Genomic DNA, 20,760 nt, shown 5'->3' on the forward strand with positions numbered 1-20,760 from the left:
GCTCGCCTGCCCGCCTGCCCGCCTGCCCGCCCGTCCGCCTGCCCGCCTGCACCTCTCCCGCTCCGCGACCGCCCGATGCATCGCCCGGCCTACCTTGGGAGGCTGGCGTTGGTCGTTCGGCGCTCTGCGCTCGGCGCTCCGCTCTCCGCGCCTGTCCCGTCCCGGCCCTGCCACTTGCCCCCTGTCTCTGCCGCTGGCCTGGCAAGCCGGGTGTGAGCTCCCGGTGTGAGCTCCCGGACTGGGCACCCGTGCCCCTGCCTGGTCTCTTCCCGCTCCTCACAACCCGAAAAGGTCTAGCGCTTGCCTGGCCTTGCGACCAACTCAGAGGCGCCAGAGGGCAAGGCCAGGTCCCCCTGGGCCCGGGACCTTGGCAAAACGTGGGCACGCTGCGTTGGCCGGGAATCGAACCCGGGTCAACTGCTTGGAAGGCAGCTATGCTCACCACTATACCACCAACGCCGCACCGCCGGCAGGGCGCCCGCACGACGCCGCCGACTGACACCGGACAGCGCCCAGCGGGGCCTTCGACGCCGCCCACCGCTTACAGCCCTGCGCACGCACGCGGGGCGCCCGCCCGAAACACAGCCACACCCGCGGCTCCGACGCTCCGCGCTCTCCCTCGGGACCCACGCGAGCCTGGCGCACTCGCGCGCACAGGCCCGTCTTCCTGGGCGCTCTCGCCTGCTGGCGGCTGCAACCTGGCGCGCCGGCCCAGGCCAGCGCCCCCGGGGCCGCTCCGGGCAGGCCGCCACGCCGACGGGCCTGGCACACCGCTGGCTCAGGCCCAGCGAGGCGCACGCCGCCCGTTCCCACACACATGGAGCCGAACACGGTCGCGCCGGGCAATCACGGGTGGGCACGTTCGGGGCGCCGGGGAGGCGTGTTCGCAGGCGCCATGGCGCTGGGCTGGCTGCCTGAAAAAAGGGTCTGAGGGCTCCGGGGCACGTGTGCTGGAGGTCACGGTGCGGGGTTGGGTCCGGGTCCGGGTCCCGGTCTGCGTGTGGGGCGTCGGTGGAAGGGACAGCGCCCCGCGGGCCGCCTGTGTGTCCAAAAAGGACGTCATGCCTCCCCGTCGGGGAATCGAACCCCGGTCTCCCGCGTGACAGGCGGGGATACTCACCACTATACTAACGAGGACCATGCACACCGCCACACACGGACGGCGGCCTGTCTACCACACCACGCACGACTCACAACCTCCGTCTCCTCCAACGCCCACCCGGTGCTCTGCACTCCACCGCAAACCGCAGGCCCCCGGGACCCGGCCGCGGCACCAGGACCCGGACCCGCAGCCCCGGGGCACCACCGTGTTGCTCGCTGGACCCCTTCCCCATCCGCGCTGGACACCCGGCCATCCCTCGCCGACCTAGACCCCGGGACAGGCTGGCGCGACACACCTGGCCGGGCGGTCGCGCGTGCTGGGCTGCGGGGATCCCGACCGGGACCTGGAGCCACTCTGCCGCCTAGCAGCGTCTCCACGTCGACTCGACTCGACGCGCAGGCTCCGGGCGAGGCGGAGCGGGCCGGCAGCTTGAGCACCCCGACGCGACCAGCCCCGCGCCAGCCCTAGCGAGCGCCCCGTCGCGTCCAGTCCGCTTGCGCGCGCGCGTGGGCGCCGGACGCCTGCGAGGCGAGCGCCGTGGAGCGCACAGCCGCCGTCAGGATGGCCGAGCGGTCTAAGGCGCTGCGTTCAGGTTGCAGTCTCCCCTGGAGGCGTGGGTTCGAATCCCACTCCTGACAACCTTGCCTTTTGCAACGTGGACACACACACATCCCCGCTCCACAGCACCCCGCCCCACCCCACTCCCTGCTTCTCTTGCCTCCTTCAGGAACCTCTCCAGCGCATACACTCTCCTCGCCTCCCAAACTCTCTCCCACACACCTGTTGGGATCTGGTGCTCTCAACACCAGACATCCACTGCTGCTGGGGAGCGGGGGTGGGCCGTGGGGGTGGAGCGTGTGGTGGGCACGTTGTTTCCCGTCGGGAAAGGTGGGCTCAGGAGGGGTCTGGGTCTGAGCACGCACACGGGTAAGTCAATCAGCCAGCCAGCTGTGAGCGCCTTCTGTCCACAGAAAACCTCCTCCAAGGCCACGGGCACCACCCACCACCCACCACCCACCTACCACCATCCACCACCCACAAGCGCACACCCGAAAGTGACGACTTCGCTCTTGGTGCCACCCATCGCGTCTTGCCCGTTCCTTTTCCTCGGCTTCCTGTGGCTGGGAGACTCCCACGGTACCCATGCTGCTATGTTGTGATCCTCCGGGCTTCTGCACTGCAACTGCAGTGCCTCCCGCACCTCCACGCCCTCCTCCGGCCCCCAGGCGCACACCTGCCTGACGCCTGGTGGCCCCACAACTGCGGACAGACCAGCTGCTCCGCCGGCTAGACACATCGCCGGCCCGCAGGGGGTGCCGAAGGAAATGCAGTCTGGGGAGCCCTGAGTTTCCATCCACCACGCCTAAGCCCTGGCCTCCTTACATGGCCCGGTGCCCGCCCTGAACCAGCTCTCCTCGCGCGCTCGCTTCACACTCGTGCGCGTGTGCACGCAAACACACACACACACACACGTAGGAAAGAGCCAGCGGCTTCTCAGCGAGACGGGGTTCACCCCAGCACCCCCGGACTCTCCTCCCTTCTGCGGGGCCCTATTGGCCTCCCCTGACTGCTCCATCCATCCATCCACACATCCTTCCACCTACCCATCCACCAACCCAAGCAACCGTCTCTCCGTCCATCCATGCATCCATGTCTCCATCCAATTATCTATCCATCCTTGTATCCATCCATCCATCCATCCATCCATCCTTGCATCTCTTCATGAATCCATCCATTCATAGATCCATGCATCCATGTACCCGTCCGTCCGTCCGTCCGTGCATCTATCCATCCATCCATCCATCCATCCATCCATCCATCCATCCATCCATCCATCCTACATTTCGGGCCGAGGGTCGGTCGGTCGGAGGAAAGTGAGCTGATGAGTCTTGGGACTGCCAGGCTGCACAGACGGTATGATCGTCAAGGGAAGGGTTGTAATCGAGGCATGGGTGGTTCAGTGGTAGAATTCTCGCCTGCCACGCGGGAGGCCCGGGTTCGATTCCCGGCCCATGCAGAGTCCAGTCCCTTTTGGTACTCATGCCCACGTTTCCCTGGGACACCTCACCATGCACACCACACCTCCTGGACACACATGCTGTAACACTGCCCCAGACAGACACTCTCTCTTCCTCTCCTCTCACCTCACATCCACAGTCCCACACACTGCAAACAACTTACAATCACCTTAAATCACTTGGTGCATTCACACTACCCATCTACACACTCCCCTCCAGCACCAGGAGACCTACACCATCTCACCACTCATTACCTTCGTCTCCTTCTCTTCTTCTTCCTCTTCCTCTTCCTCTTCTCCTTCTTCTACTCCTCCTCCTCGTTCTCTTTCTCATCTTTCTCCTCCTCCTTCTTTCTTTTCCTCTTCCTCCTCCTCCTCTTCCTCCTCCTCCTTCTTATTTCTTTTCCTCCTCCTCCTCCTCTTCCTCATTCTTCCTTTTCCTTTTCCTTTTCTTTTTCCATCCTCCTCCTCTTCCTCCTCTCCTCCTCCTCCTCCTCCTCCTCCTCCTTCTTCTTCCTCCTCCTCCTCCTTTATTCCTTCCTCATCTCTCATCTATCTATCTATCTATCTATCTATCTATCTATCTAATATCTATTCGGTTTCGGTAAGCACACTGTCATTGTCTTTAGATACACCATAAGAGGGCACCGGATTCCGGTTGTGAGCTAGGTGGTTGATGGGAATTAACCTCGGGACCTCTGGAAGAGCAGTTGGTGCTCTTAAGCTCTGAGCCATCTTAATCTGACACCACCGGCACCTATAGCCTCCCTCCCTACAGTGTTGAACACAACACATCCTCATCTGGGATGCAGACTGTGGGGAATGCAGACCTCTCTCAGCTGTGTCTTCATCCTACAGAGCCCAACCTCACACCGGACATCAGGGCACTGGGGGCCATTCGCTCTCACATTGGCATTCCTGTCCACTCCTCCCTGTCTGCTGAGTGAGTGAGCTGCCGAGAACATGAGTACGCACTCTTGAATGCACACACACACACACACACACACACACACACACACACACACACACAGGAAGAGAGAGAGACAGAGACAGAGAAAGGCAGAGAGAGAGATAAAGAGACAGATTGAGATTGAGAGAGAAACAGAGAGAGGGGCAGAAACACACAGAGATGAGGGAGACAGACAGATTAGAAATATACACATGCGTGCATGGCTTGGGTGCGCCCACTCGGAGAGAGACAGAAGGAGAGACAGACAGAGAGGAAGAGACACTCACACACACACAAACACACACACAAAGAGCACACACAGAGAGACAGATGGAGAAAGAGAAAGGGACACACACAGCACAGCACAGCACAGCACAGCACAGCACAGCACAGCCCTGAGAGTCACAAGAGCACACACTTGATTCCATGGTCCTCCATGCCAAGCCCTCCCTCACTGACAGGTCCCTCAGTGACCATCACTGATGCTCACACACAGGGGTGTCGCTCTGCTACTGCTGCTGCCACTGGTGGTCATGGGGATGCCTCTGTTGGTCGCTTTGTTGTTGTTGTTGTTGTTGTTGTTGTTGTTGTTGCTGTTGTTTGTCTTTTGTGATTTTGTTTGGTTTTGTTTGTTTGTTTGTTTGTTTGTTTTTCTCCTGCTGCTGCTGCCAGTGGTGGTGGTGGTGGTGGTGGTGGTGGTGATGCTGTCCCTGGTGGTTGTCTTCTGTCTGATCCCAGTTCTGATGCTGCTCCTCTTCCTGCTGCTGTTGCTGCAGCTGGGGAAGCTGGTCATGTATGGGGGTCTTGGAAATAAACAGGAGCTGAAGCAGCCCAGTCCATGGGAGCAGGCTGCCGGACTCGTCCCTCCCATGCAACCCTACTCCCCAGCTGCTCTCGGATCCATCCATCCGTGCCTTCCATCCATCACAGCCTGGCTGGCTCCTACACGTTCTCCAATGGCTGGCTAGCATGAGTTGCAGTCTGGACCCCCATGCAACGCAGCCTCTGCATGGTAGCCTTCAGGAAACAGTCCCCGAGGGTTTCACCCCAGCGATGCCGCTGGCTTGGTAATCATGGCTTGTTTCTCAGCTCCCACTGAACACCACTCAACAAGGGGCAATGATTGTGCTGGACCCTTGGTGGATCCAGTCTCCTGCTCAGTAGTCACAGAGGATTCTCCAGCCTGGGCTGACCTGGACCACAGATTCCTAACTCCTTATAGGAAATGGCCCAAACAGAGTCTGCCCTCTGAGGGGATGTGGAGGGATCGAAAGAAAAACACCCTCGTGAGTTCGTCCTCTGTCTTGTCATCTTCATTGCTCTCAAGATTCCCTTCCAAGCTTCCTAAGGAGAGCGCAGGGAACAAGAAGCATCCAGCTTGCAGCCTCCCCAGTCTAGATTTCAAAGTCCCCCCACTCTCCACGCCCAAAGAGGTACCTGATCGGGTCTGTCCCGGCAGTACCCCACTCCTGGTTCCAATTTCTAACCGAGCTAGAGTTTGTATTCCTGTGCTCAAGCACTGTCAACCAAAAGCACCTTGGGCAGAGAAGTAAAGTGTTTCCCCTTAAGGCTGGCTCTGAAGTCCCTCACAGAGAGAAGTCCCAACAGGAGCCCAGAGGCAGGAAGTGATGCAGAAGCTGTGAGTGGAGGGCTTCTCCCTACAGGCTTGCCCCACCCGCTTTCCTCAGAGCTCAGAACTATGGTTGTTCTGAGTAGAGAGAGAGGGTCACTCCAAGATAAATAGGAAGGTGCCCCCTTGCAGGCAGCAGAGCAGTCCCGCCTCAGTGACCTGCAGCTCCCTGGAATAGCCAGGCACACCACAGCATATTTCTTGATCGTTACACAAACCTCGTTGGATTTTTGTTTTCCCTTGGCAGAGGAGGCTAAGACGGGTTCGTCATACCAAAGTCCCTAGCCTTGTGTAGATAGTTCACAAAGGAAACCGTCAGGTCCCTGCAACTTTTGTCGTTTACTGGCTACAGTCTCCAGGACTTACTTTAATAATGCACGACGTTGTTCTGGGTGTGCCAGGACCATCTTGTGACTCCCAAGTGGCCCAAAGACGGGAAAGTTCCTTCAGAAAAACAACCAGAGATGAGAGAGGACCACCTCGGTTTTCTACAAGGACTTCTTCAGAGTCGAAGGACTTGTTGAAAACAACTCTCCCTTCTGCTGTCGATCTACCCTAGATACAGTGAAAAGCAGCCATTTCTGGCATCTCTCCCCATGCCACCCACTGAGGTGGAGCTCAGTCCACCGCTCAGCACTCAGGATCTGACACTGTGCCCCACGCTGGCTGGCAGGGTCAGGACAGAGGGGCCCGGGCAGGGCAGGCATCCGCTAGGCAAACATTACTTTGCCTACTCATGCCCGCACGACACAAGGATCCCGACAAACGGTGGCGATACCGCCTCCCGGCATGGCCTCTGCTCTCCCAAGCCGCTCTGGGGGCTTGCGGGGAAATCCTGGCTCGCGTCCCACACTGGTGGTCCCTGAGAAGCCGGTGGCGGGAATCACACCACGTGCATCTCTCTGGCTCTGCCTGGAACATCTGCCCCGAGATAACACCTGCCCACAGGAACCCCTTCCGACCCTGCAACCGTGCCTCTCTCCGTGCCACCACCACCAAGGCCACCACCAGCACCGTGTTCCATTCTCCGACATCTCCTAGAGATTTTCCAAAAATACAAGTACACACATACACACACACACACACACACACACACACACACACACACACACACAAACACGCCCGCGTGCTTTCACACATAAAATATCACATATATGTATACGGGGTAATAGGTATGCATATATATACAAGGGTGTGTGTGTGTGTGTGTGTGTGTGTGTGTGTGTGTGTGTTAAATGAAAGAAATCGCTGCCGGTGTCTGAACTGGACGCTCATTTGTGAATCTTCATGAAAGCTGCCTGGGAGCACATGATGCATGCGATGCATGCTCTGCATGTGCTGCAGGTGGTCCATTTGAGGACCAAGAGGAGATGGAGTTCTCCTGAGGAGGCCCCAGGAGTGGACGAGTATGTGTGATCCGGGCGCGTGTGAGAAAGGTCCGCTTGTGATGTGGGTGGGTGCGTGGTGTGGGCTCCAGGGTAAGCAGCGAGTCTGAGCTGGAGAGGGGCAAAGTTGGTGTGTGCGAGCAGAGCAGAGCAGAGCAGAGCAGAGCAGAGCAGAGCAGAGCAGAGCAGAGCAGAGCAGAGCAGAGCAGAGCAGAGCAGAGAGGCTGGTCCGGAGTGGTAATGTGTGAAAAGAATGGGCAGCGTGGAGAGAGGGAGAGGGTGAAGGTGCAGCTGTGTCTGGGGTATCGGGTACCCGGGTAAGAGAGCGTGCGCGAGCGTGGGTGTGCCTGGTGTCCCGTGTTCTTGGTGTGTGGTGTGTGTAAGAAGTGTTGGGTAAAAGGGAGCGTGAGGGAGGGAGCGAGGTGGGAAGTGAAGGTGGTGCAGAGAGGAAGAAGAGAGCCTTCCCTGACCGGGAATCGAACCCGGGCCGCGGCGGTGAGAGCGCCGAATCCTAACCACTAGACCACCAGGGAGCGTCGGCCCGACGGCCCTGGCTACCGACTCCTGCAGCCACTCAGACACGCAGCGTCTCCGCCAGGGTGGCAGGCGCACTGCATGCCGGCCTGCTCGCCTGCCCGCCTGCCCGCCTGCCCGCCTGCCCGCCTGCCCGCCTGCCCGCCTGCCCGCCTGCCCGCCTGCCCGCCTGCCCGCCTGCACCTCTCCCGCTCCGCGACCGCCCGATGCATCGCCCGGCCTACCTTGGGAGGCTGGCGTTGGTCGTTCGGCGCTCTGCGCTCTGCGCTCCACTCTCCGCGCCTGTCCCGTCCCTGCCCTGCCACTTGCCCCCTGTCTCTGCCGCTGGCCTGGCAAGCCGGGTGTGAGCTCCCGGACTGGGCACCGGTGCCCCTGCCTGGTCTCTTCCCGCTCCTCACAACCCGAAAAGGTCGAGCGCTTGCCTGGCCTTGCGACCAACTCAGAGGCGCCGGAGGGCCAGGCCAGGTCCCCCTAGGTCCGGGACCTTGGCAAAACGTGGGCACGCTGCGTTGGCCGGGAATCGAACCCGGGTCAACTGCTTGGAAGGCAGCTATGCTCACCACTATACCACCAACGCCGCACCGCCGGCAGGGCGCCCGCACGACGCCGCCGACTGACACCGGACAGCGCCCAGCGGGGCCTTCGACGCCGCCCACCGCTTACAGCCCTGCGCACGCACGCGGGGCGCCCGCCCGAAACACAGCCACACCCACGGCTCCGACGCTCCGCGCTCTCCCTCGGGACCCACGCGAGCCTGGCGCACTCGCGCGCACAGGCCCGTCTTCCTGGGCGCTCTCGCCTGCTGGCGGCTGCAACGCGGCGCGCCGGCCCAGGCCAGCGCCCCCGGGGCCGCTCCGGGCAGGCCGCCACGCCGACGGGCCTGGCACACCGGTGGCTCAGGCCCAGCGAGGCGCACGCCGCCCGTTCCCACACACATGGAGCCGAACACGGTCGCGCCGGGCAATCACGGGTGGGCACGTCCGGGGCGCCGGGGAAGCGTGTTCGCAGGCGCCATGGCGCTGGGCTGGCTGCCCGAAAAAGGGGTTTGAGGGCTCCGGGGCACGTGTGCTGGAGGTCACGGTGCGGGGTTGGGTCCGGGTCCGGGTCCCGGTCTGCGTGTGGGGCGTCGGTGGAAGGGACAGCGCCCCGCGGGCCGCCTGTGTGTCCAAAAAGGACGTCATGCCTCCCCGTCGGGGAATCGAACCCCGGTCTCCCGCGTGACAGGCGGGGATACTCACCACTATACTAACGAGGACCATGCACACCGCCACACACGGACGGCGGCCCGTCTACCACACCACGCACGACCCACAACCTCCGTCTCCTCCAACGCCCACCCGGTGCTCTGCACTCCACCGCAAACCGCAGGCCCCCGGGACCCGGCTTCGGCACCAGGACCCGGACCCGCAGCCCCGGGGCACCACCGTGTTGCTCGCTGGACCCCTTCCCCATCCGCGCTGGACACCCGGCCATCCCTCGCCGACCGCGTCCCCAGGGCGGGCTGGCGCGACACACCTGGCCGGGCGGTCGCGCGTGCTGGGCTGCGGGGATCCCGACCGGGACCTGGAGCCACTCTGGCGCCTAGCAGCGTCTCCACGTCGACTCGACTCGACGCGCTGGCTCCGGGCGAGGCGGAGCGGGCCGGCAGCTTGAGCACCCCGACGCGGCCAGCCCCGCGCCAGCCCGGGCGAGCGCCCCGTCGCGTCCAGTCCGCTTGCGCGCGCGCGCGTGGGCGCCGGATGCCTGCGAGGCGAGCGCCGTGGAGCGCACAGCCGCCGTCAGGATGGCCGAGCGGTCTAAGGCGCTGCGTTCAGGTCGCAGTCTCCCCTGGAGGCGTGGGTTCGAATCCCACTCCTGACAACCTTGCCTTTTGCAACGTGGACACACGCACATCCCTGCTCCACAGCACCCCGCCCCACCCCACTCCCTGCTTCTCTTGCCTCCTTCAGGAACCTCTCCAGCACATACACTCTCCTCGCCTCCCAAACTCTCTCCCACACACCTGTTGGGATCTGGTGCTCTCAACACCAGACAGCCGCTGCTGCTGGGGAGCGGGGGTGGGCCGTGGAGGTGGAGCGTGTGGTGGGCACGTTGTTTCCCGTCGGGAAAGGTGGGCTGAGGAGGGGTCTGGGTCTGAGCACGCACACGGGTAAGTCAACCAGCCAGCCAGCTGTGAGCGCCTTCTGTCCACAGAAAACCTCCAAGGCCATGGGCACCACCCACCACCCACCACCCACCTACCACCATCCACCACCCACAAGCGCACACCCGAAAGTGACGACTTAGCTCTTGGTGCCACCCATCGCGTCTTGCCCGTTCCTTTTCCTCGGCCTCCTGTGGCTGGGAGACTCCCACGGTACCCATGCTGCTATGTTGTGATCCTCCGGGCTTCTGCACTGCAACTGCAGTGCCTCCCGCACCTCCACGCCCTCCTCCGGCCCCCAGGCGCACACCTGCCTGACGCCTGGTGGCCCCACAACTGCCGACAGACCAGCTGCTCCGCCGGCTAGACACATCGCCGGCCCGCAGGGGGTGCCGAAGGAAATGCAGTCTGGGGAGCCCTGAGTTTCCATCCACCACGCCTAAGCCCTGGCCTCCTTACATGGCCCGGTGCCCGCCCTGAACCAGCTCTCCTCGCGCGCTCGCTTCACACTCGTGCGCGTGTGCACGCAAACACACACACACACACACGTAGGAAAGAGCCAGCGGCTTCTCAGCGAGACGGGGTTCACCCCAGCACCCCCGGACTCTCCTCCCTTCTGCGGGGCCCTATTGGCCTCCCCTGACTGCTCCATCCATCCATCCACACATCCTTCCACCTACCCATCCACCAACCCAAGCAACCGTCTCTCCGTCCATCCATGCATCCATGTCTCCATCCAATTATCTATCCATCCTTGTATCCATCCATCCATCCATCCATCCATCCTTGCATCTCTTCATGAATCCATCCATTCATAGATCCATGCATCCATGTACCCGTCCGTCCGTCCGTCCGTGCATCTATCCATCCATCCATCCATCCATCCATCCATCCATCCATCCATCCATCCTACATTTCGGGCCGAGGGTCGGTCGGTCGGAGGAAAGTGAGCTGATGAGTCTTGGGACTGCCAGGCTGCACAGACGGTATGATCGTCAAGGGAAGGGTTGTAATCGAGGCATGGGTGGTTCAGTGGTAGAATTCTCGCCTGCCACGCGGGAGGCCCGGGTTCGATTCCCGGCCCATGCAGAGTCCAGTCCCTTTTGGTACTCATGCCCACGTTGCCCTGGGACACCTCACCATGCACACCACACCTCCTGGACACACATGCTGTAACACTGCCCCAGACAGACACTCTCTCTTCCTCTCCTCTCACCTCACATCCACAGTCCCACACACTGCAAACAACTTACAATCACCTTAAATCACTTGGTGCATTCACACTACCCATCTACACACTCCCCTCCAGCACCAGGAGACCTACACCATCTCACCACTCATTACCTTCGTCTCCTTCTCTTCTTCTTCCTCTTCCTCTTCCTCTTCCTCTTCTCCTTCTTCTACTCCTCCTCCTCGTTCTCTTTCTCATCTTTCTCCTCCTCCTTCTTTCTTTTCCTCTTCCTCCTCCTCCTCTTCCTCCTCCTCCTTCTTATTTCTTTTCCTCCTCCTCCTCCTCTTCCTCATTCTTCCTTTTCCTTTTCCTTTTCTTTTTCCATCCTCCTCCTCTTCCTCCTCTCCTCCTCCTCCTCCTCCTCCTCCTCCTCCTCCTCCTCCTTCTTCCTCCTCCTCCTCCTTTATTCCTTCCTCATCTCTCATCTATCTATCTATCTATCTATCTATCTATCTATCTATCTATCTATCTAATATCTATTCGGTTTCGGTAAGCACACTGTCATTGTCTTTAGATACACCATAAGAGGGCACCGGATTCCGGTTGTGAGCTAGGTGGTTGATGGGAATTAACCTCGGGACCTCTGGAAGAGCAGTTGGTGCTCTTAAGCTCTGAGCCATCTTAATCTGACACCACCGGCACCTATAGCCTCCCTCCCTACAGTGTTGAACACAACACATCCTCATCTGGGATGCAGACTGTGGGGAATGCAGACCTCTCTCAGCTGTGTCTTCATCCTACAGAGCCCAACCTCACACCGGACATCAGGGCACTGGGGGCCATTCGCTCTCACATTGGCATTCCTGTCCACTCCTCCCTGTCTGCTGAGTGAGTGAGCTGCCGAGAACATGAGTACGCACTCTTGAATGCACACACACACACACACACACACACACAGGAAGAGAGAGAGACAGAGACAGAGAAAGGCAGAGAGAGAGATAAAGAGACAGATTGAGATTGAGAGAGAAACAGAGAGAGGGGCAGAAACACACAGAGATGAGGGAGACAGACAGATTAGAAATATACACATGCGTGCATGGCTTGGGTGCGCCCACTCGGAGAGAGACAGAAGGAGAGACAGACAGAGAGGAAGAGACACTCACACACACACAAACACACACACAAAGAGCACACACAGAGAGACAGATGGAGAAAGAGAAAGGGACACACACAGCACAGCACAGCACAGCACAGCACAGCACAGCACAGCACAGCCCTGAGAGTCACAAGAGCACACACTTGATTCCATGGTCCTCCATGCCAAGCCCTCCCTCACTGACAGGTCCCTCAGTGACCATCACTGATGCTCACACACAGGGGTGTCGCTCTGCTACTGCTGCTGCCACTGGTGGTCATGGGGATGCCTCTGTTGGTCGCTTTGTTGTTGTTGTTGTTGTTGTTGTTGTTGCTGTTGTTTGTCTTTTGTGATTTTGTTTGGTTTTGTTTGTTTGTTTGTTTGTTTGTTTTTCTCCTGCTGCTGCTGCCAGTGGTGGTGGTGGTGGTGGTGGTGGTGGTGGTGATGCTGTCCCTGGTGGTTGTCTTCTGTCTGATCCCAGTTCTGATGCTGCTCCTCTTCCTGCTGCTGTTGCTGCAGCTGGGGAAGCTGGTCATGTATGGGGGTCTTGGAAATAAACAGGAGCTGAAGCAGCCCAGTCCATGGGAGCAGGCTGCCGGACTCGTCCCTCCCATGCAACCCTACTCCCCAGCTGCTCTCGGATCCATCCATCCGTGCCTTCCATCCATCACAGCCTGGCTGGCTCCTACACGTTCTCCAATGGCTGGCTAGCATGAGTTGCAGTCTGGACCCCCATGCAACGCAGCCTCTGCATGGTAGCCTTCAGGAAACAGTCCCCGAGGGTTTCACCCCAGCGATGCCGCTGGCTTGGTAATCATGGCTTGTTTCTCAGCTCCCACTGAACACCACTCAACAAGGGGCAATGATTGTGCTGGACCCTTGGTGGATCCAGTCTCCTGCTCAGTAGTCACAGAGGATTCTCCAGCCTGGGCTGACCTGGACCACAGATTCCTAACTCCTTATAGGAAATGGCCCAAACAGAGTCTGCCCTCTGAGGGGATGTGGAGGGATCGAAAGAAAAACACCCTCGTGAGTTCGTCCTCTGTCTTGTCATCTTCATTGCTCTCAAGATTCCCTTCCAAGCTTCCTAAGGAGAGCGCAGGGAACAAGAAGCATCCAGCTTGCAGCCTCCCCAGTCTAGATTTCAAAGTCCCCCCACTCTCCACGCCCAAAGAGGTACCTGATCGGGTCTGTCCCGGCAGTACCCCACTCCTGGTTCCAATTTCTAACCGAGCTAGAGTTTGTATTCCTGTGCTCAAGCACTGTCAACCAAAAGCACCTTGGGCAGAGAAGTAAAGTGTTTCCCCTTAAGGCTGGCTCTGAAGTCCCTCACAGAGAGAAGTCCCAACAGGAGCCCAGAGGCAGGAAGTGATGCAGAAGCTGTGAGTGGAGGGCTTCTCCCTACAGGCTTGCCCCACCCGCTTTCCTCAGAGCTCAGAACTATGGTTGTTCTGAGTAGAGAGAGAGGGTCACTCCAAGATAAATAGGAAGGTGCCCCCTTGCAGGCAGCAGAGCAGTCCCGCCTCAGTGACCTGCAGCTCCCTGGAATAGCCAGGCACACCACAGCATATTTCTTGATCGTTACACAAACCTCGTTGGATTTTTGTTTTCCCTTGGCAGAGGAGGCTAAGACGGGTTCGTCATACCAAAGTCCCTAGCCTTGTGTAGATAGTTCACAAAGGAAACCGTCAGGTCCCTGCAACTTTTGTCGTTTACTGGCTACAGTCTCCAGGACTTACTTTAATAATGCACGACGTTGTTCTGGGTGTGCCAGGACCATCTTGTGACTCCCAAGTGGCCCAAAGACGGGAAAGTTCCTTCAGAAAAACAACCAGAGATGAGAGAGGACCACCTCGGTTTTCTACAAGGACTTCTTCAGAGTCGAAGGACTTGTTGAAAACAACTCTCCCTTCTGCTGTCGATCTACCCTAGATACAGTGAAAAGCAGCCATTTCTGGCATCTCTCCCCATGCCACCCACTGAGGTGGAGCTCAGTCCACCGCTCAGCACTCAGGATCTGACACTGTGCCCCACGCTGGCTGGCAGGGTCAGGACAGAGGGGCCCGGGCAGGGCAGGCATCCGCTAGGCAAACATTACTTTGCCTACTCATGCCCGCACGACACAAGGATCCCGACAAACGGTGGCGATACCGCCTCCCGGCATGGCCTCTGCTCTCCCAAGCCGCTCTGGGGGCTTGCGGGGAAATCCTGGCTCGCGTCCCACACTGGTGGTCCCTGAGAAGCCGGTGGCGGGAATCACACCACGTGCATCTCTCTGGCTCTGCCTGGAACATCTGCCCCGAGATAACACCTGCCCACAGGAGCCCCTTCCGACCCTGCAACCGTGCCTCTCTCCGTGCCACCACCACCAAGGCCACCACCAGCACCGTGTTCCATTCTCCGACATCTCCTAGAGATTTTCCAAAAATACAAGTACACACATACACACACACACACACACACAAACACGCCCGCGTGCTTTCACACATAAAATATCACATATATGTATACGGGGTAATAGGTATGCATATATATACAAGGTGTGTGTGTGTGCGTGTGTGTGTGTGTGTGTGTGTGTGTGTGTGTGTTAAATGAAAGAAATCGCTGCCGGTGTCTGAACTGGACGCTCATTTGTGAATCTTCATGAAAGCTGCCTGGGAGCGCATGATGCATGCGATGCATGCTCTGCATGTGCTGCAGGTGGTCCATTTGAGGACCAAGAGGAGATGGAGTTCTCCTGAGGAGGCCCCAGGAGTGGACGAGTATGTGTGATCCGGGCGCGTGTGAGAAAGGTCCGCTTGTGATGTGGGTGGGTGCGTGGTGTGGGCTCCAGGGTAAGCAGCGAGTCTGAGCTGGAGAGGGGCAAAGTTGGTGTGTGCGAGCAGAGCAGAGCAGAGCAGAGCAGAGCAGAGCAGAGCAGAGCAGAGCAGAGCAGAGCAGAGCAGAGCAGAGAGGCTGGTCCGGAGTGGTAATGTGTGAAAAGAATGGGCAGCGTGGAGAGAGGGAGAGGGTGAAGGTGCAGCTGTGTCTGGGGTATCGGGTACCCGGGTAAGAGAGCGTGCGCGAGCGTGGGTGTGCCTGGTGTCCCGTGTTCTTGGTGTGTGGTGTGTGTAAGAAGTGTTGGGTAAAAGGGAGCGTGAGGGAGGGAGCGAGGTGGGAAGTGAAGGTGGTGCAGAGAGGAAGAAGAGAGGCTTCCCTGACTGGGAATCGAACCCGGGCCGCGGCGGTGAGAGCGCCGAATCCTAACCACTAGACCACCAGGGAGCGTCGGCCCGACGGCCCTGGCTACCGACTCCTGCAGCCACTCAGACACGCAGCGTCTCCGCCAGGGTGGCAGGCGCACTGCATGCCGGCCTGCTCGCCTGCCCGACTGCCCGCCTGCCCGCCTGCCCGCCTGCCCGCCTGCCCGCCTGCCCGCCTGCCCGCCTGCACCTCTCCCGCTCCGCGACCGCCCGATGCATCGCCCGGCCTACCTTGGGAGGCTGGCGTTGGTCGTTCGGCGCTCTGCGCTCTGCGCTCCACTCTCCGCGCCTGTCCCGTCCCTGCCCTGCCACTTGCCCCCTGTCTCTGCCGCTGGCCTGGCAAGCCGGGTGTGAGCTCCCGGACTGGGCACCGGTGCCCCTGCCTGGTCTCTTCCCGCTCCTCACAACCCGAAAAGGTCGAGCGCTTGCCTGGCCTTGCGACCAACTCAGAGGCGCCGGAGGGCCAGGCCAGGTCCCCCTAGGTCCGGGACCTTGGCAAAACGTGGGCACGCTGCGTTGGCCGGGAATCGAACCCGGGTCAACTGCTTGGAAGGCAGCTATGCTCACCACTATACCACCAACGCCGCACCGCCGGCAGGGCGCCCGCACGACGCCGCCGACTGACACCGGACAGCGCCCAGCGGGGCCTTCGACGCCGCCCACCGCTTACAGCCCTGCGCACGCACGCGGGGCGCCCGCCCGAAACACAGCCACACCCACGGCTCCGACGCTCCGCGCTCTCCCTCGGGACCCACGCGAGCCTGGCGCACTCGCGCGCACAGGCCCGTCTTCCTGGGCGCTCTCGCCTGCTGGCGGCTGCAACGCGGCGCGCCGGCCCAGGCCAGCGCCCCCGGGGCCGCTCCGGGCAGGCCGCCACGCCGACGGGCCTGGCACACCGGTGGCTCAGGCCCAGCGAGGCGCACGCCGCCCGTTCCCACACACATGGAGCCGAACACGGTCGCGCCGGGCAATCACGGGTGGGCACGTCCGGGGCGCCGGGGAAGCGTGTTCGCAGGCGCCATGGCGCTGGGCTGGCTGCCCGAAAAAAGGGTTTGAGGGCTCCGGGGCACGTGTGCTGGAGGTCACGGTGCGGGGTTGGGTCCGGGTCCCGGTCCCGGTCTGCGTGTGGGGCGTCGGTGGAAGGGACAGCGCCCCGCGGGCCGCCTGTGTGTCCAAAAAGGACGTCATGCCTCCCCGTCGGGGAATCGAACCCCGGTCTCCCGCGTGACAGGCGGGGATACTCACCACTATACTAACGAGGACCATGCACACCGCCACACACGGACGGCGGCCCGTCTACCACACCACGCACGACCCACAACCTCCGTCTCCTCCAACGCCCACCCGGTGCTCTGCACTCCACCGCAAACCGCAGGCCCCCGGGACCCGGCTTCGGCACCAGGACCCGGACCCGCAGCCCCGGGGCACCACCGTGTTGCTCGCTGGACCCCTTCCCCATCCGCGCTGGACACCCGGCCATCCCTCGCCGACCGCGTCCCCAGGGCGGGCTGGCGCGACACACCTGGCCGGGCGGTCGCGCGTGCTGGGCTGCGGGGATCCCGACCGGGACCTGGAGCCACTCTGGCGCCTAGCAGCGTCTCCACGTCGACTCGACTCGACGCGCTGGCTCCGGGCGAGGCGGAGCGGGCCGGCAGCTTGAGCACCCCGACGCGGCCAGCCCCGCGCCAGCCCGGGCGAGCGCCCCGTCGCGTCCAGTCCGCTTGCGCGCGCGCGCGTGGGCGCCGGATGCCTGCGAGGCGAGCGCCGTGGAGCGCACAGCCGCCGTCAGGATGGCCGAGCGGTCTAAGGCGCTGCGTTCAGGTCGCAGTCTCCCCTGGAGGCGTGGGTTCGAATCCCACTCCTGACAACCTTGCCTTTTGCAACGTGGACACACGCACATCCCTGCTCCACAGCACCCCGCCCCACCCCACTCCCTGCTTCTCTTGCCTCCTTCAGGAACCTCTCCAGCACATACACTCTCCTCGCCTCCCAAACTCTCTCCCACACACCTGTTGGGATCTGGTGCTCTCAACACCAGACAGCCGCTGCTGCTGGGGAGCGGGGGTGGGCCGTGGAGGTGGAGCGTGTGGTGGGCACGTTGTTTCCCGTCGGGAAAGGTGGGCTGAGGAGGGGTCTGGGTCTGAGCACGCACACGGGTAAGTCAACCAGCCAGCCAGCTGTGAGCGCCTTCTGTCCACAGAAAACCTCCAAGGCCATGGGCACCACCCACCACCCACCACCCACCTACCACCATCCACCACCCACAAGCGCACACCCGAAAGTGACGACTTAGCTCTTGGTGCCACCCATCGCGTCTTGCCCGTTCCTTTTCCTCGGCCTCCTGTGGCTGGGAGACTCCCACGGTACCCATGCTGCTATGTTGTGATCCTCCGGGCTTCTGCACTGCAACTGCAGTGCCTCCCGCACCTCCACGCCCTCCTCCGGCCCCCAGGCGCACACCTGCCTGACGCCTGGTGGCCCCACAACTGCCGACAGACCAGCTGCTCCGCCGGCTAGACACATCGCCGGCCCGCAGGGGGTGCCGAAGGAAATGCAGTCTGGGGAGCCCTGAGTTTCCATCCACCACGCCTAAGCCCTGGCCTCCTTACATGGCCCGGTGCCCGCCCTGAACCAGCTCTCCTCGCGCGCTCGCTTCACACTCGTGCGCGTGTGCACGCAAACACACACACACACACACACACACGTAGGAAAGAGCCAGCGGCTTCTCAGCGAGACGGGGTTCACCCCAGCACCCCCGGACTCTCCTCCCTTCTGCGGGGCCCTATTGGCCTCCCCTGACTGCTCCATCCATCCATCCACACATCCTTCCACCTACCCATCCACCAACCCAAGCAACCGTCTCTCCGTCCATCCATGCATCCATGTCTCCATCCAATTATCTATCCATCCTTGTATCCATCCATCCATCCATCCATCCATCCATCCTTGCATCTCTTCATGAATCCATCCATTCATAGATCCATGCATCCATGTACCCGTCCGTCCGTCCGTCCGTGCATCTATCCATCCATCCATCCATCCTACATTTCGGGCGCCGAGGGTCGGTCGGTCGGAGGAAAGTGAGCTGATGAGTCTTGGGACTGCCAGGCTGCACAGACGGTATGATCGTCAAGGGAAGGGTTGTAATCGAGGCATGGGTGGTTCAGTGGTAGAATTCTCGCCTGCCACGCGGGAGGCCCGGGTTCGATTCCGGCCCATGCAGAGTCCAGTCCCTTTTGGTACTCATGCCCACGTTGCCCTGGGACACCTCACCATGCACACCACACCTCCTGGACACACATGCTGTAACACTGCCCCAGACAGACACTCTCTCTCCTCTCCTCTCACCTCACATCCACAGTCCCACACACTGCAAACAACTTACAATCACCTTAAATCACTTGGTGCATTCACACTACCCATCTACACACTCCCCTCCAGCACCAGGAGACCTACACCATCTTTCTCTTCTTCTTCCTCTTTCCTCTTCCTCTTCCTCTTCTCCTTCTTCTACTCCTCCTCCTCGTTCTCTTTCTCATCTTTCTCCTCCTCCTTCTTTCTTTTCCTCTTCCTCCTCCTCCTCTTCTCCTCCTCCTTCTTATTTCTTTTCCTCCTCCCTCCTCCTCTTCCTCATTCTTCCTTTTTCCTTTTCCTTTTCTCTTTTTCCATCCTCCTCCTCCTTCCTCCTCTTCCTCCTCCTCCTCCTCCTCCTCCTCCTCCTTCCTTCTTCTTCCTCCTCCTCCTCCTTTATTCCTTCCTCATCTCTCATCTATCTATCTATCTATCTATCTATCTATCTATCTATCTATCTAATATCTATTCGGTTTTCGGTAAGCACACTGTCATTGTCTTTAGATACACCATAAGAGGGCACCGGATTCCGGTTGTGAGCTAGGTGTTGATGGGAATTAACCTCGGGACCTCTGGAAGAGCAGTTGGTGCTCTTAAGCTCTGAGCCATCTTAATCTGACACCACCGGCACCTATAGCCTCCCTCCCTACAGTGTTGAACACAACACATCCTCATCTGGGATGCAGACTGTGGGGAATGCAGACCTCTCTCAGCTGTGTCTTCATCCTACAGAGCCCAACCTCACACCGGACATCAGGGCACTGGGGGCCATTCGCTCTCACATTGGCATTCCTGTCCACTCCTCCCTGTCTGCTGAGTGAGTGAGCTGCCGAGAACATGAGTACGCACTCTTGAATGCACACACACACACACACACACACACACACACACAGGAAGAGAGAGAGACAGAGACAGAGAAAGGCAGAGAGAGAGATAAAGAGACAGATTGAGATTGAGAGAGAAACAGAGAGAGGGGCAGAAACACACAGAGATGAGGGAGACAGACAGATTAGAAATATACACATGCGTGCATGGCTTGGGTGCGCCCACTCGGAGAGAGACAGAAGGAGAGACAGACAGAGAGGAAGAGGACACTCACACACACACAAACACACACACAAAGAGCACACACAGAGAGACAGATGGAGAAAGAGAAAGGGACACACACAGCACAGCACAGCACAGCACAGCACAGCACAGCCCTGAGAGTCACAAGAGCACACACTTGATTCCATGGTCCTCCATGCCAAGCCCTCCCTCACTGACAGGTCCCTCAGTGACCATCACTGATGCTCACACACAGGGGTGTCGCTCTGCTACTGCTGCTGCCACTGGTGGTCATGGGGATGCCTCTGTTGGTCGCTTTGTTGTTGTTGTTGTTGTTGTTGTTGTTGTTGCTGTTGTTTGTCTTTTGTGATTTTGTTTGGTTTTGTTTGTTTGTTTGTTTGTTTGTTTTTCTCCTGCTGCTGCTGCCAGTGGTGGTGGTGGTGGTGGTGGTGGTGGTGATGCTGTCCCCTGGTGGTTGTCTTCTGTCTGATCCCAGTTCTGATGCTGCTCCTCTTCCTGCTGCTGTTGCTGCAGCTGGGGAAGCTGGTCATGTATGGGGGTCTTGGAAATAAACAGGAGCTGAAGCAGCCCAGTCCATGGGAGCAGGCTGCCGGACTCGTCCCTCCCATGCAACCCTACTCCCCAGCTGCTCTCGGATCCATCCATCCGTGCCTTCCATCCATCACAGCCTGGCTGGCTCCTACACGTTCTCCAATGGCTGGCTAGCATGAGTTGCAGTCTGGACCCCCATGCAACGCAGCCTCTGCATGGTAGCCTTCAGGAAACAGTCCCCGAGGGTTTCACCCCCAGCGATGCCGCTGGCTTGGTAATCATGGCTTGTTTCTCAGCTCCCACTGAACACCACTCAACAAGGGGCAATGATTGTGCTGGACCCTTGGTGGATCCAGTCTCCTGCTCAGTAGTCACAGAGGATTCTCCAGCCTGGGCTGACCTGGACCACAGATTCCTAACTCCTTATAGGAAATGGCCCAAACAGAGTCTGCCCTCTGAGGGGATGTGGAGGGATCGAAAGAAAAACACCCTCGTGAGTTCG

The 20,760-nt window shown here is 59.9% G+C and overlaps 1 protein-coding gene and 14 non-coding genes across 23 annotated transcripts in view; 6 read left to right on the forward strand and 9 right to left on the reverse strand.

Annotated features, from left to right (window-relative positions):
* The window catches only part of LOC127697825 (low affinity immunoglobulin gamma Fc region receptor II-like), a 130,145-nt gene that overhangs the window by 91,105 nt on the left and 18,280 nt on the right, over positions 1-20,760 (reverse strand). For 2 of the 9 annotated variants that reach the window (XM_052201115.1, XM_052201108.1), the window contains exon 1: positions 94-192. The exons of 3 other annotated variants lie outside the window; for them this stretch is intronic. The gene's annotated coding sequence lies outside the window, so the exon portion shown is untranslated. Of the gene's footprint in view, positions 1-93; positions 509-7,841; positions 8,209-15,539; positions 15,917-20,760 lie in introns of those variants that run through there. 4 more of the 9 variants (XM_052201121.1, XM_052201120.1, XM_052201110.1 and 1 more) reach the window with 3 other exon arrangements.
* Positions 388-459, reverse strand: Trnag-ucc (transfer RNA glycine (anticodon UCC)). The gene has a single exon. It is a non-coding gene; the product is annotated as a tRNA-Gly (tRNA).
* Positions 1,066-1,137, reverse strand: Trnad-guc (transfer RNA aspartic acid (anticodon GUC)). The gene has a single exon. It is a non-coding gene; the product is annotated as a tRNA-Asp (tRNA).
* Positions 1,658-1,740, forward strand: Trnal-cag (transfer RNA leucine (anticodon CAG)). Its single transcript has one exon. It is a non-coding gene; the product is annotated as a tRNA-Leu (tRNA).
* Positions 3,049-3,119, forward strand: Trnag-gcc (transfer RNA glycine (anticodon GCC)). The gene has a single exon. It is a non-coding gene; the product is annotated as a tRNA-Gly (tRNA).
* Trnae-cuc (transfer RNA glutamic acid (anticodon CUC)) lies at positions 7,545-7,616 on the reverse strand. Its single transcript has one exon. It is a non-coding gene; the product is annotated as a tRNA-Glu (tRNA).
* Trnag-ucc (transfer RNA glycine (anticodon UCC)) lies at positions 8,123-8,194 on the reverse strand. Its single transcript has one exon. It is a non-coding gene; the product is annotated as a tRNA-Gly (tRNA).
* On the reverse strand, positions 8,801-8,872 carry Trnad-guc (transfer RNA aspartic acid (anticodon GUC)). Its single transcript has one exon. It is a non-coding gene; the product is annotated as a tRNA-Asp (tRNA).
* Positions 9,395-9,477, forward strand: Trnal-cag (transfer RNA leucine (anticodon CAG)). The gene has a single exon. It is a non-coding gene; the product is annotated as a tRNA-Leu (tRNA).
* Positions 10,779-10,849, forward strand: Trnag-gcc (transfer RNA glycine (anticodon GCC)). The gene has a single exon. It is a non-coding gene; the product is annotated as a tRNA-Gly (tRNA).
* Positions 15,259-15,330, reverse strand: Trnae-cuc (transfer RNA glutamic acid (anticodon CUC)). The gene has a single exon. It is a non-coding gene; the product is annotated as a tRNA-Glu (tRNA).
* Trnag-ucc (transfer RNA glycine (anticodon UCC)) lies at positions 15,821-15,892 on the reverse strand. The gene has a single exon. It is a non-coding gene; the product is annotated as a tRNA-Gly (tRNA).
* On the reverse strand, positions 16,499-16,570 carry Trnad-guc (transfer RNA aspartic acid (anticodon GUC)). The gene has a single exon. It is a non-coding gene; the product is annotated as a tRNA-Asp (tRNA).
* Positions 17,093-17,175, forward strand: Trnal-cag (transfer RNA leucine (anticodon CAG)). Its single transcript has one exon. It is a non-coding gene; the product is annotated as a tRNA-Leu (tRNA).
* Trnag-gcc (transfer RNA glycine (anticodon GCC)) lies at positions 18,461-18,530 on the forward strand. The gene has a single exon. It is a non-coding gene; the product is annotated as a tRNA-Gly (tRNA).

The sequence above is a fragment of the Apodemus sylvaticus genome, chromosome 12 (genome assembly GCF_947179515.1).
Source record: "Apodemus sylvaticus chromosome 12, mApoSyl1.1, whole genome shotgun sequence".
Classification (NCBI taxonomy): Eukaryota; Metazoa; Chordata; class Mammalia; order Rodentia; family Muridae; genus Apodemus; species Apodemus sylvaticus.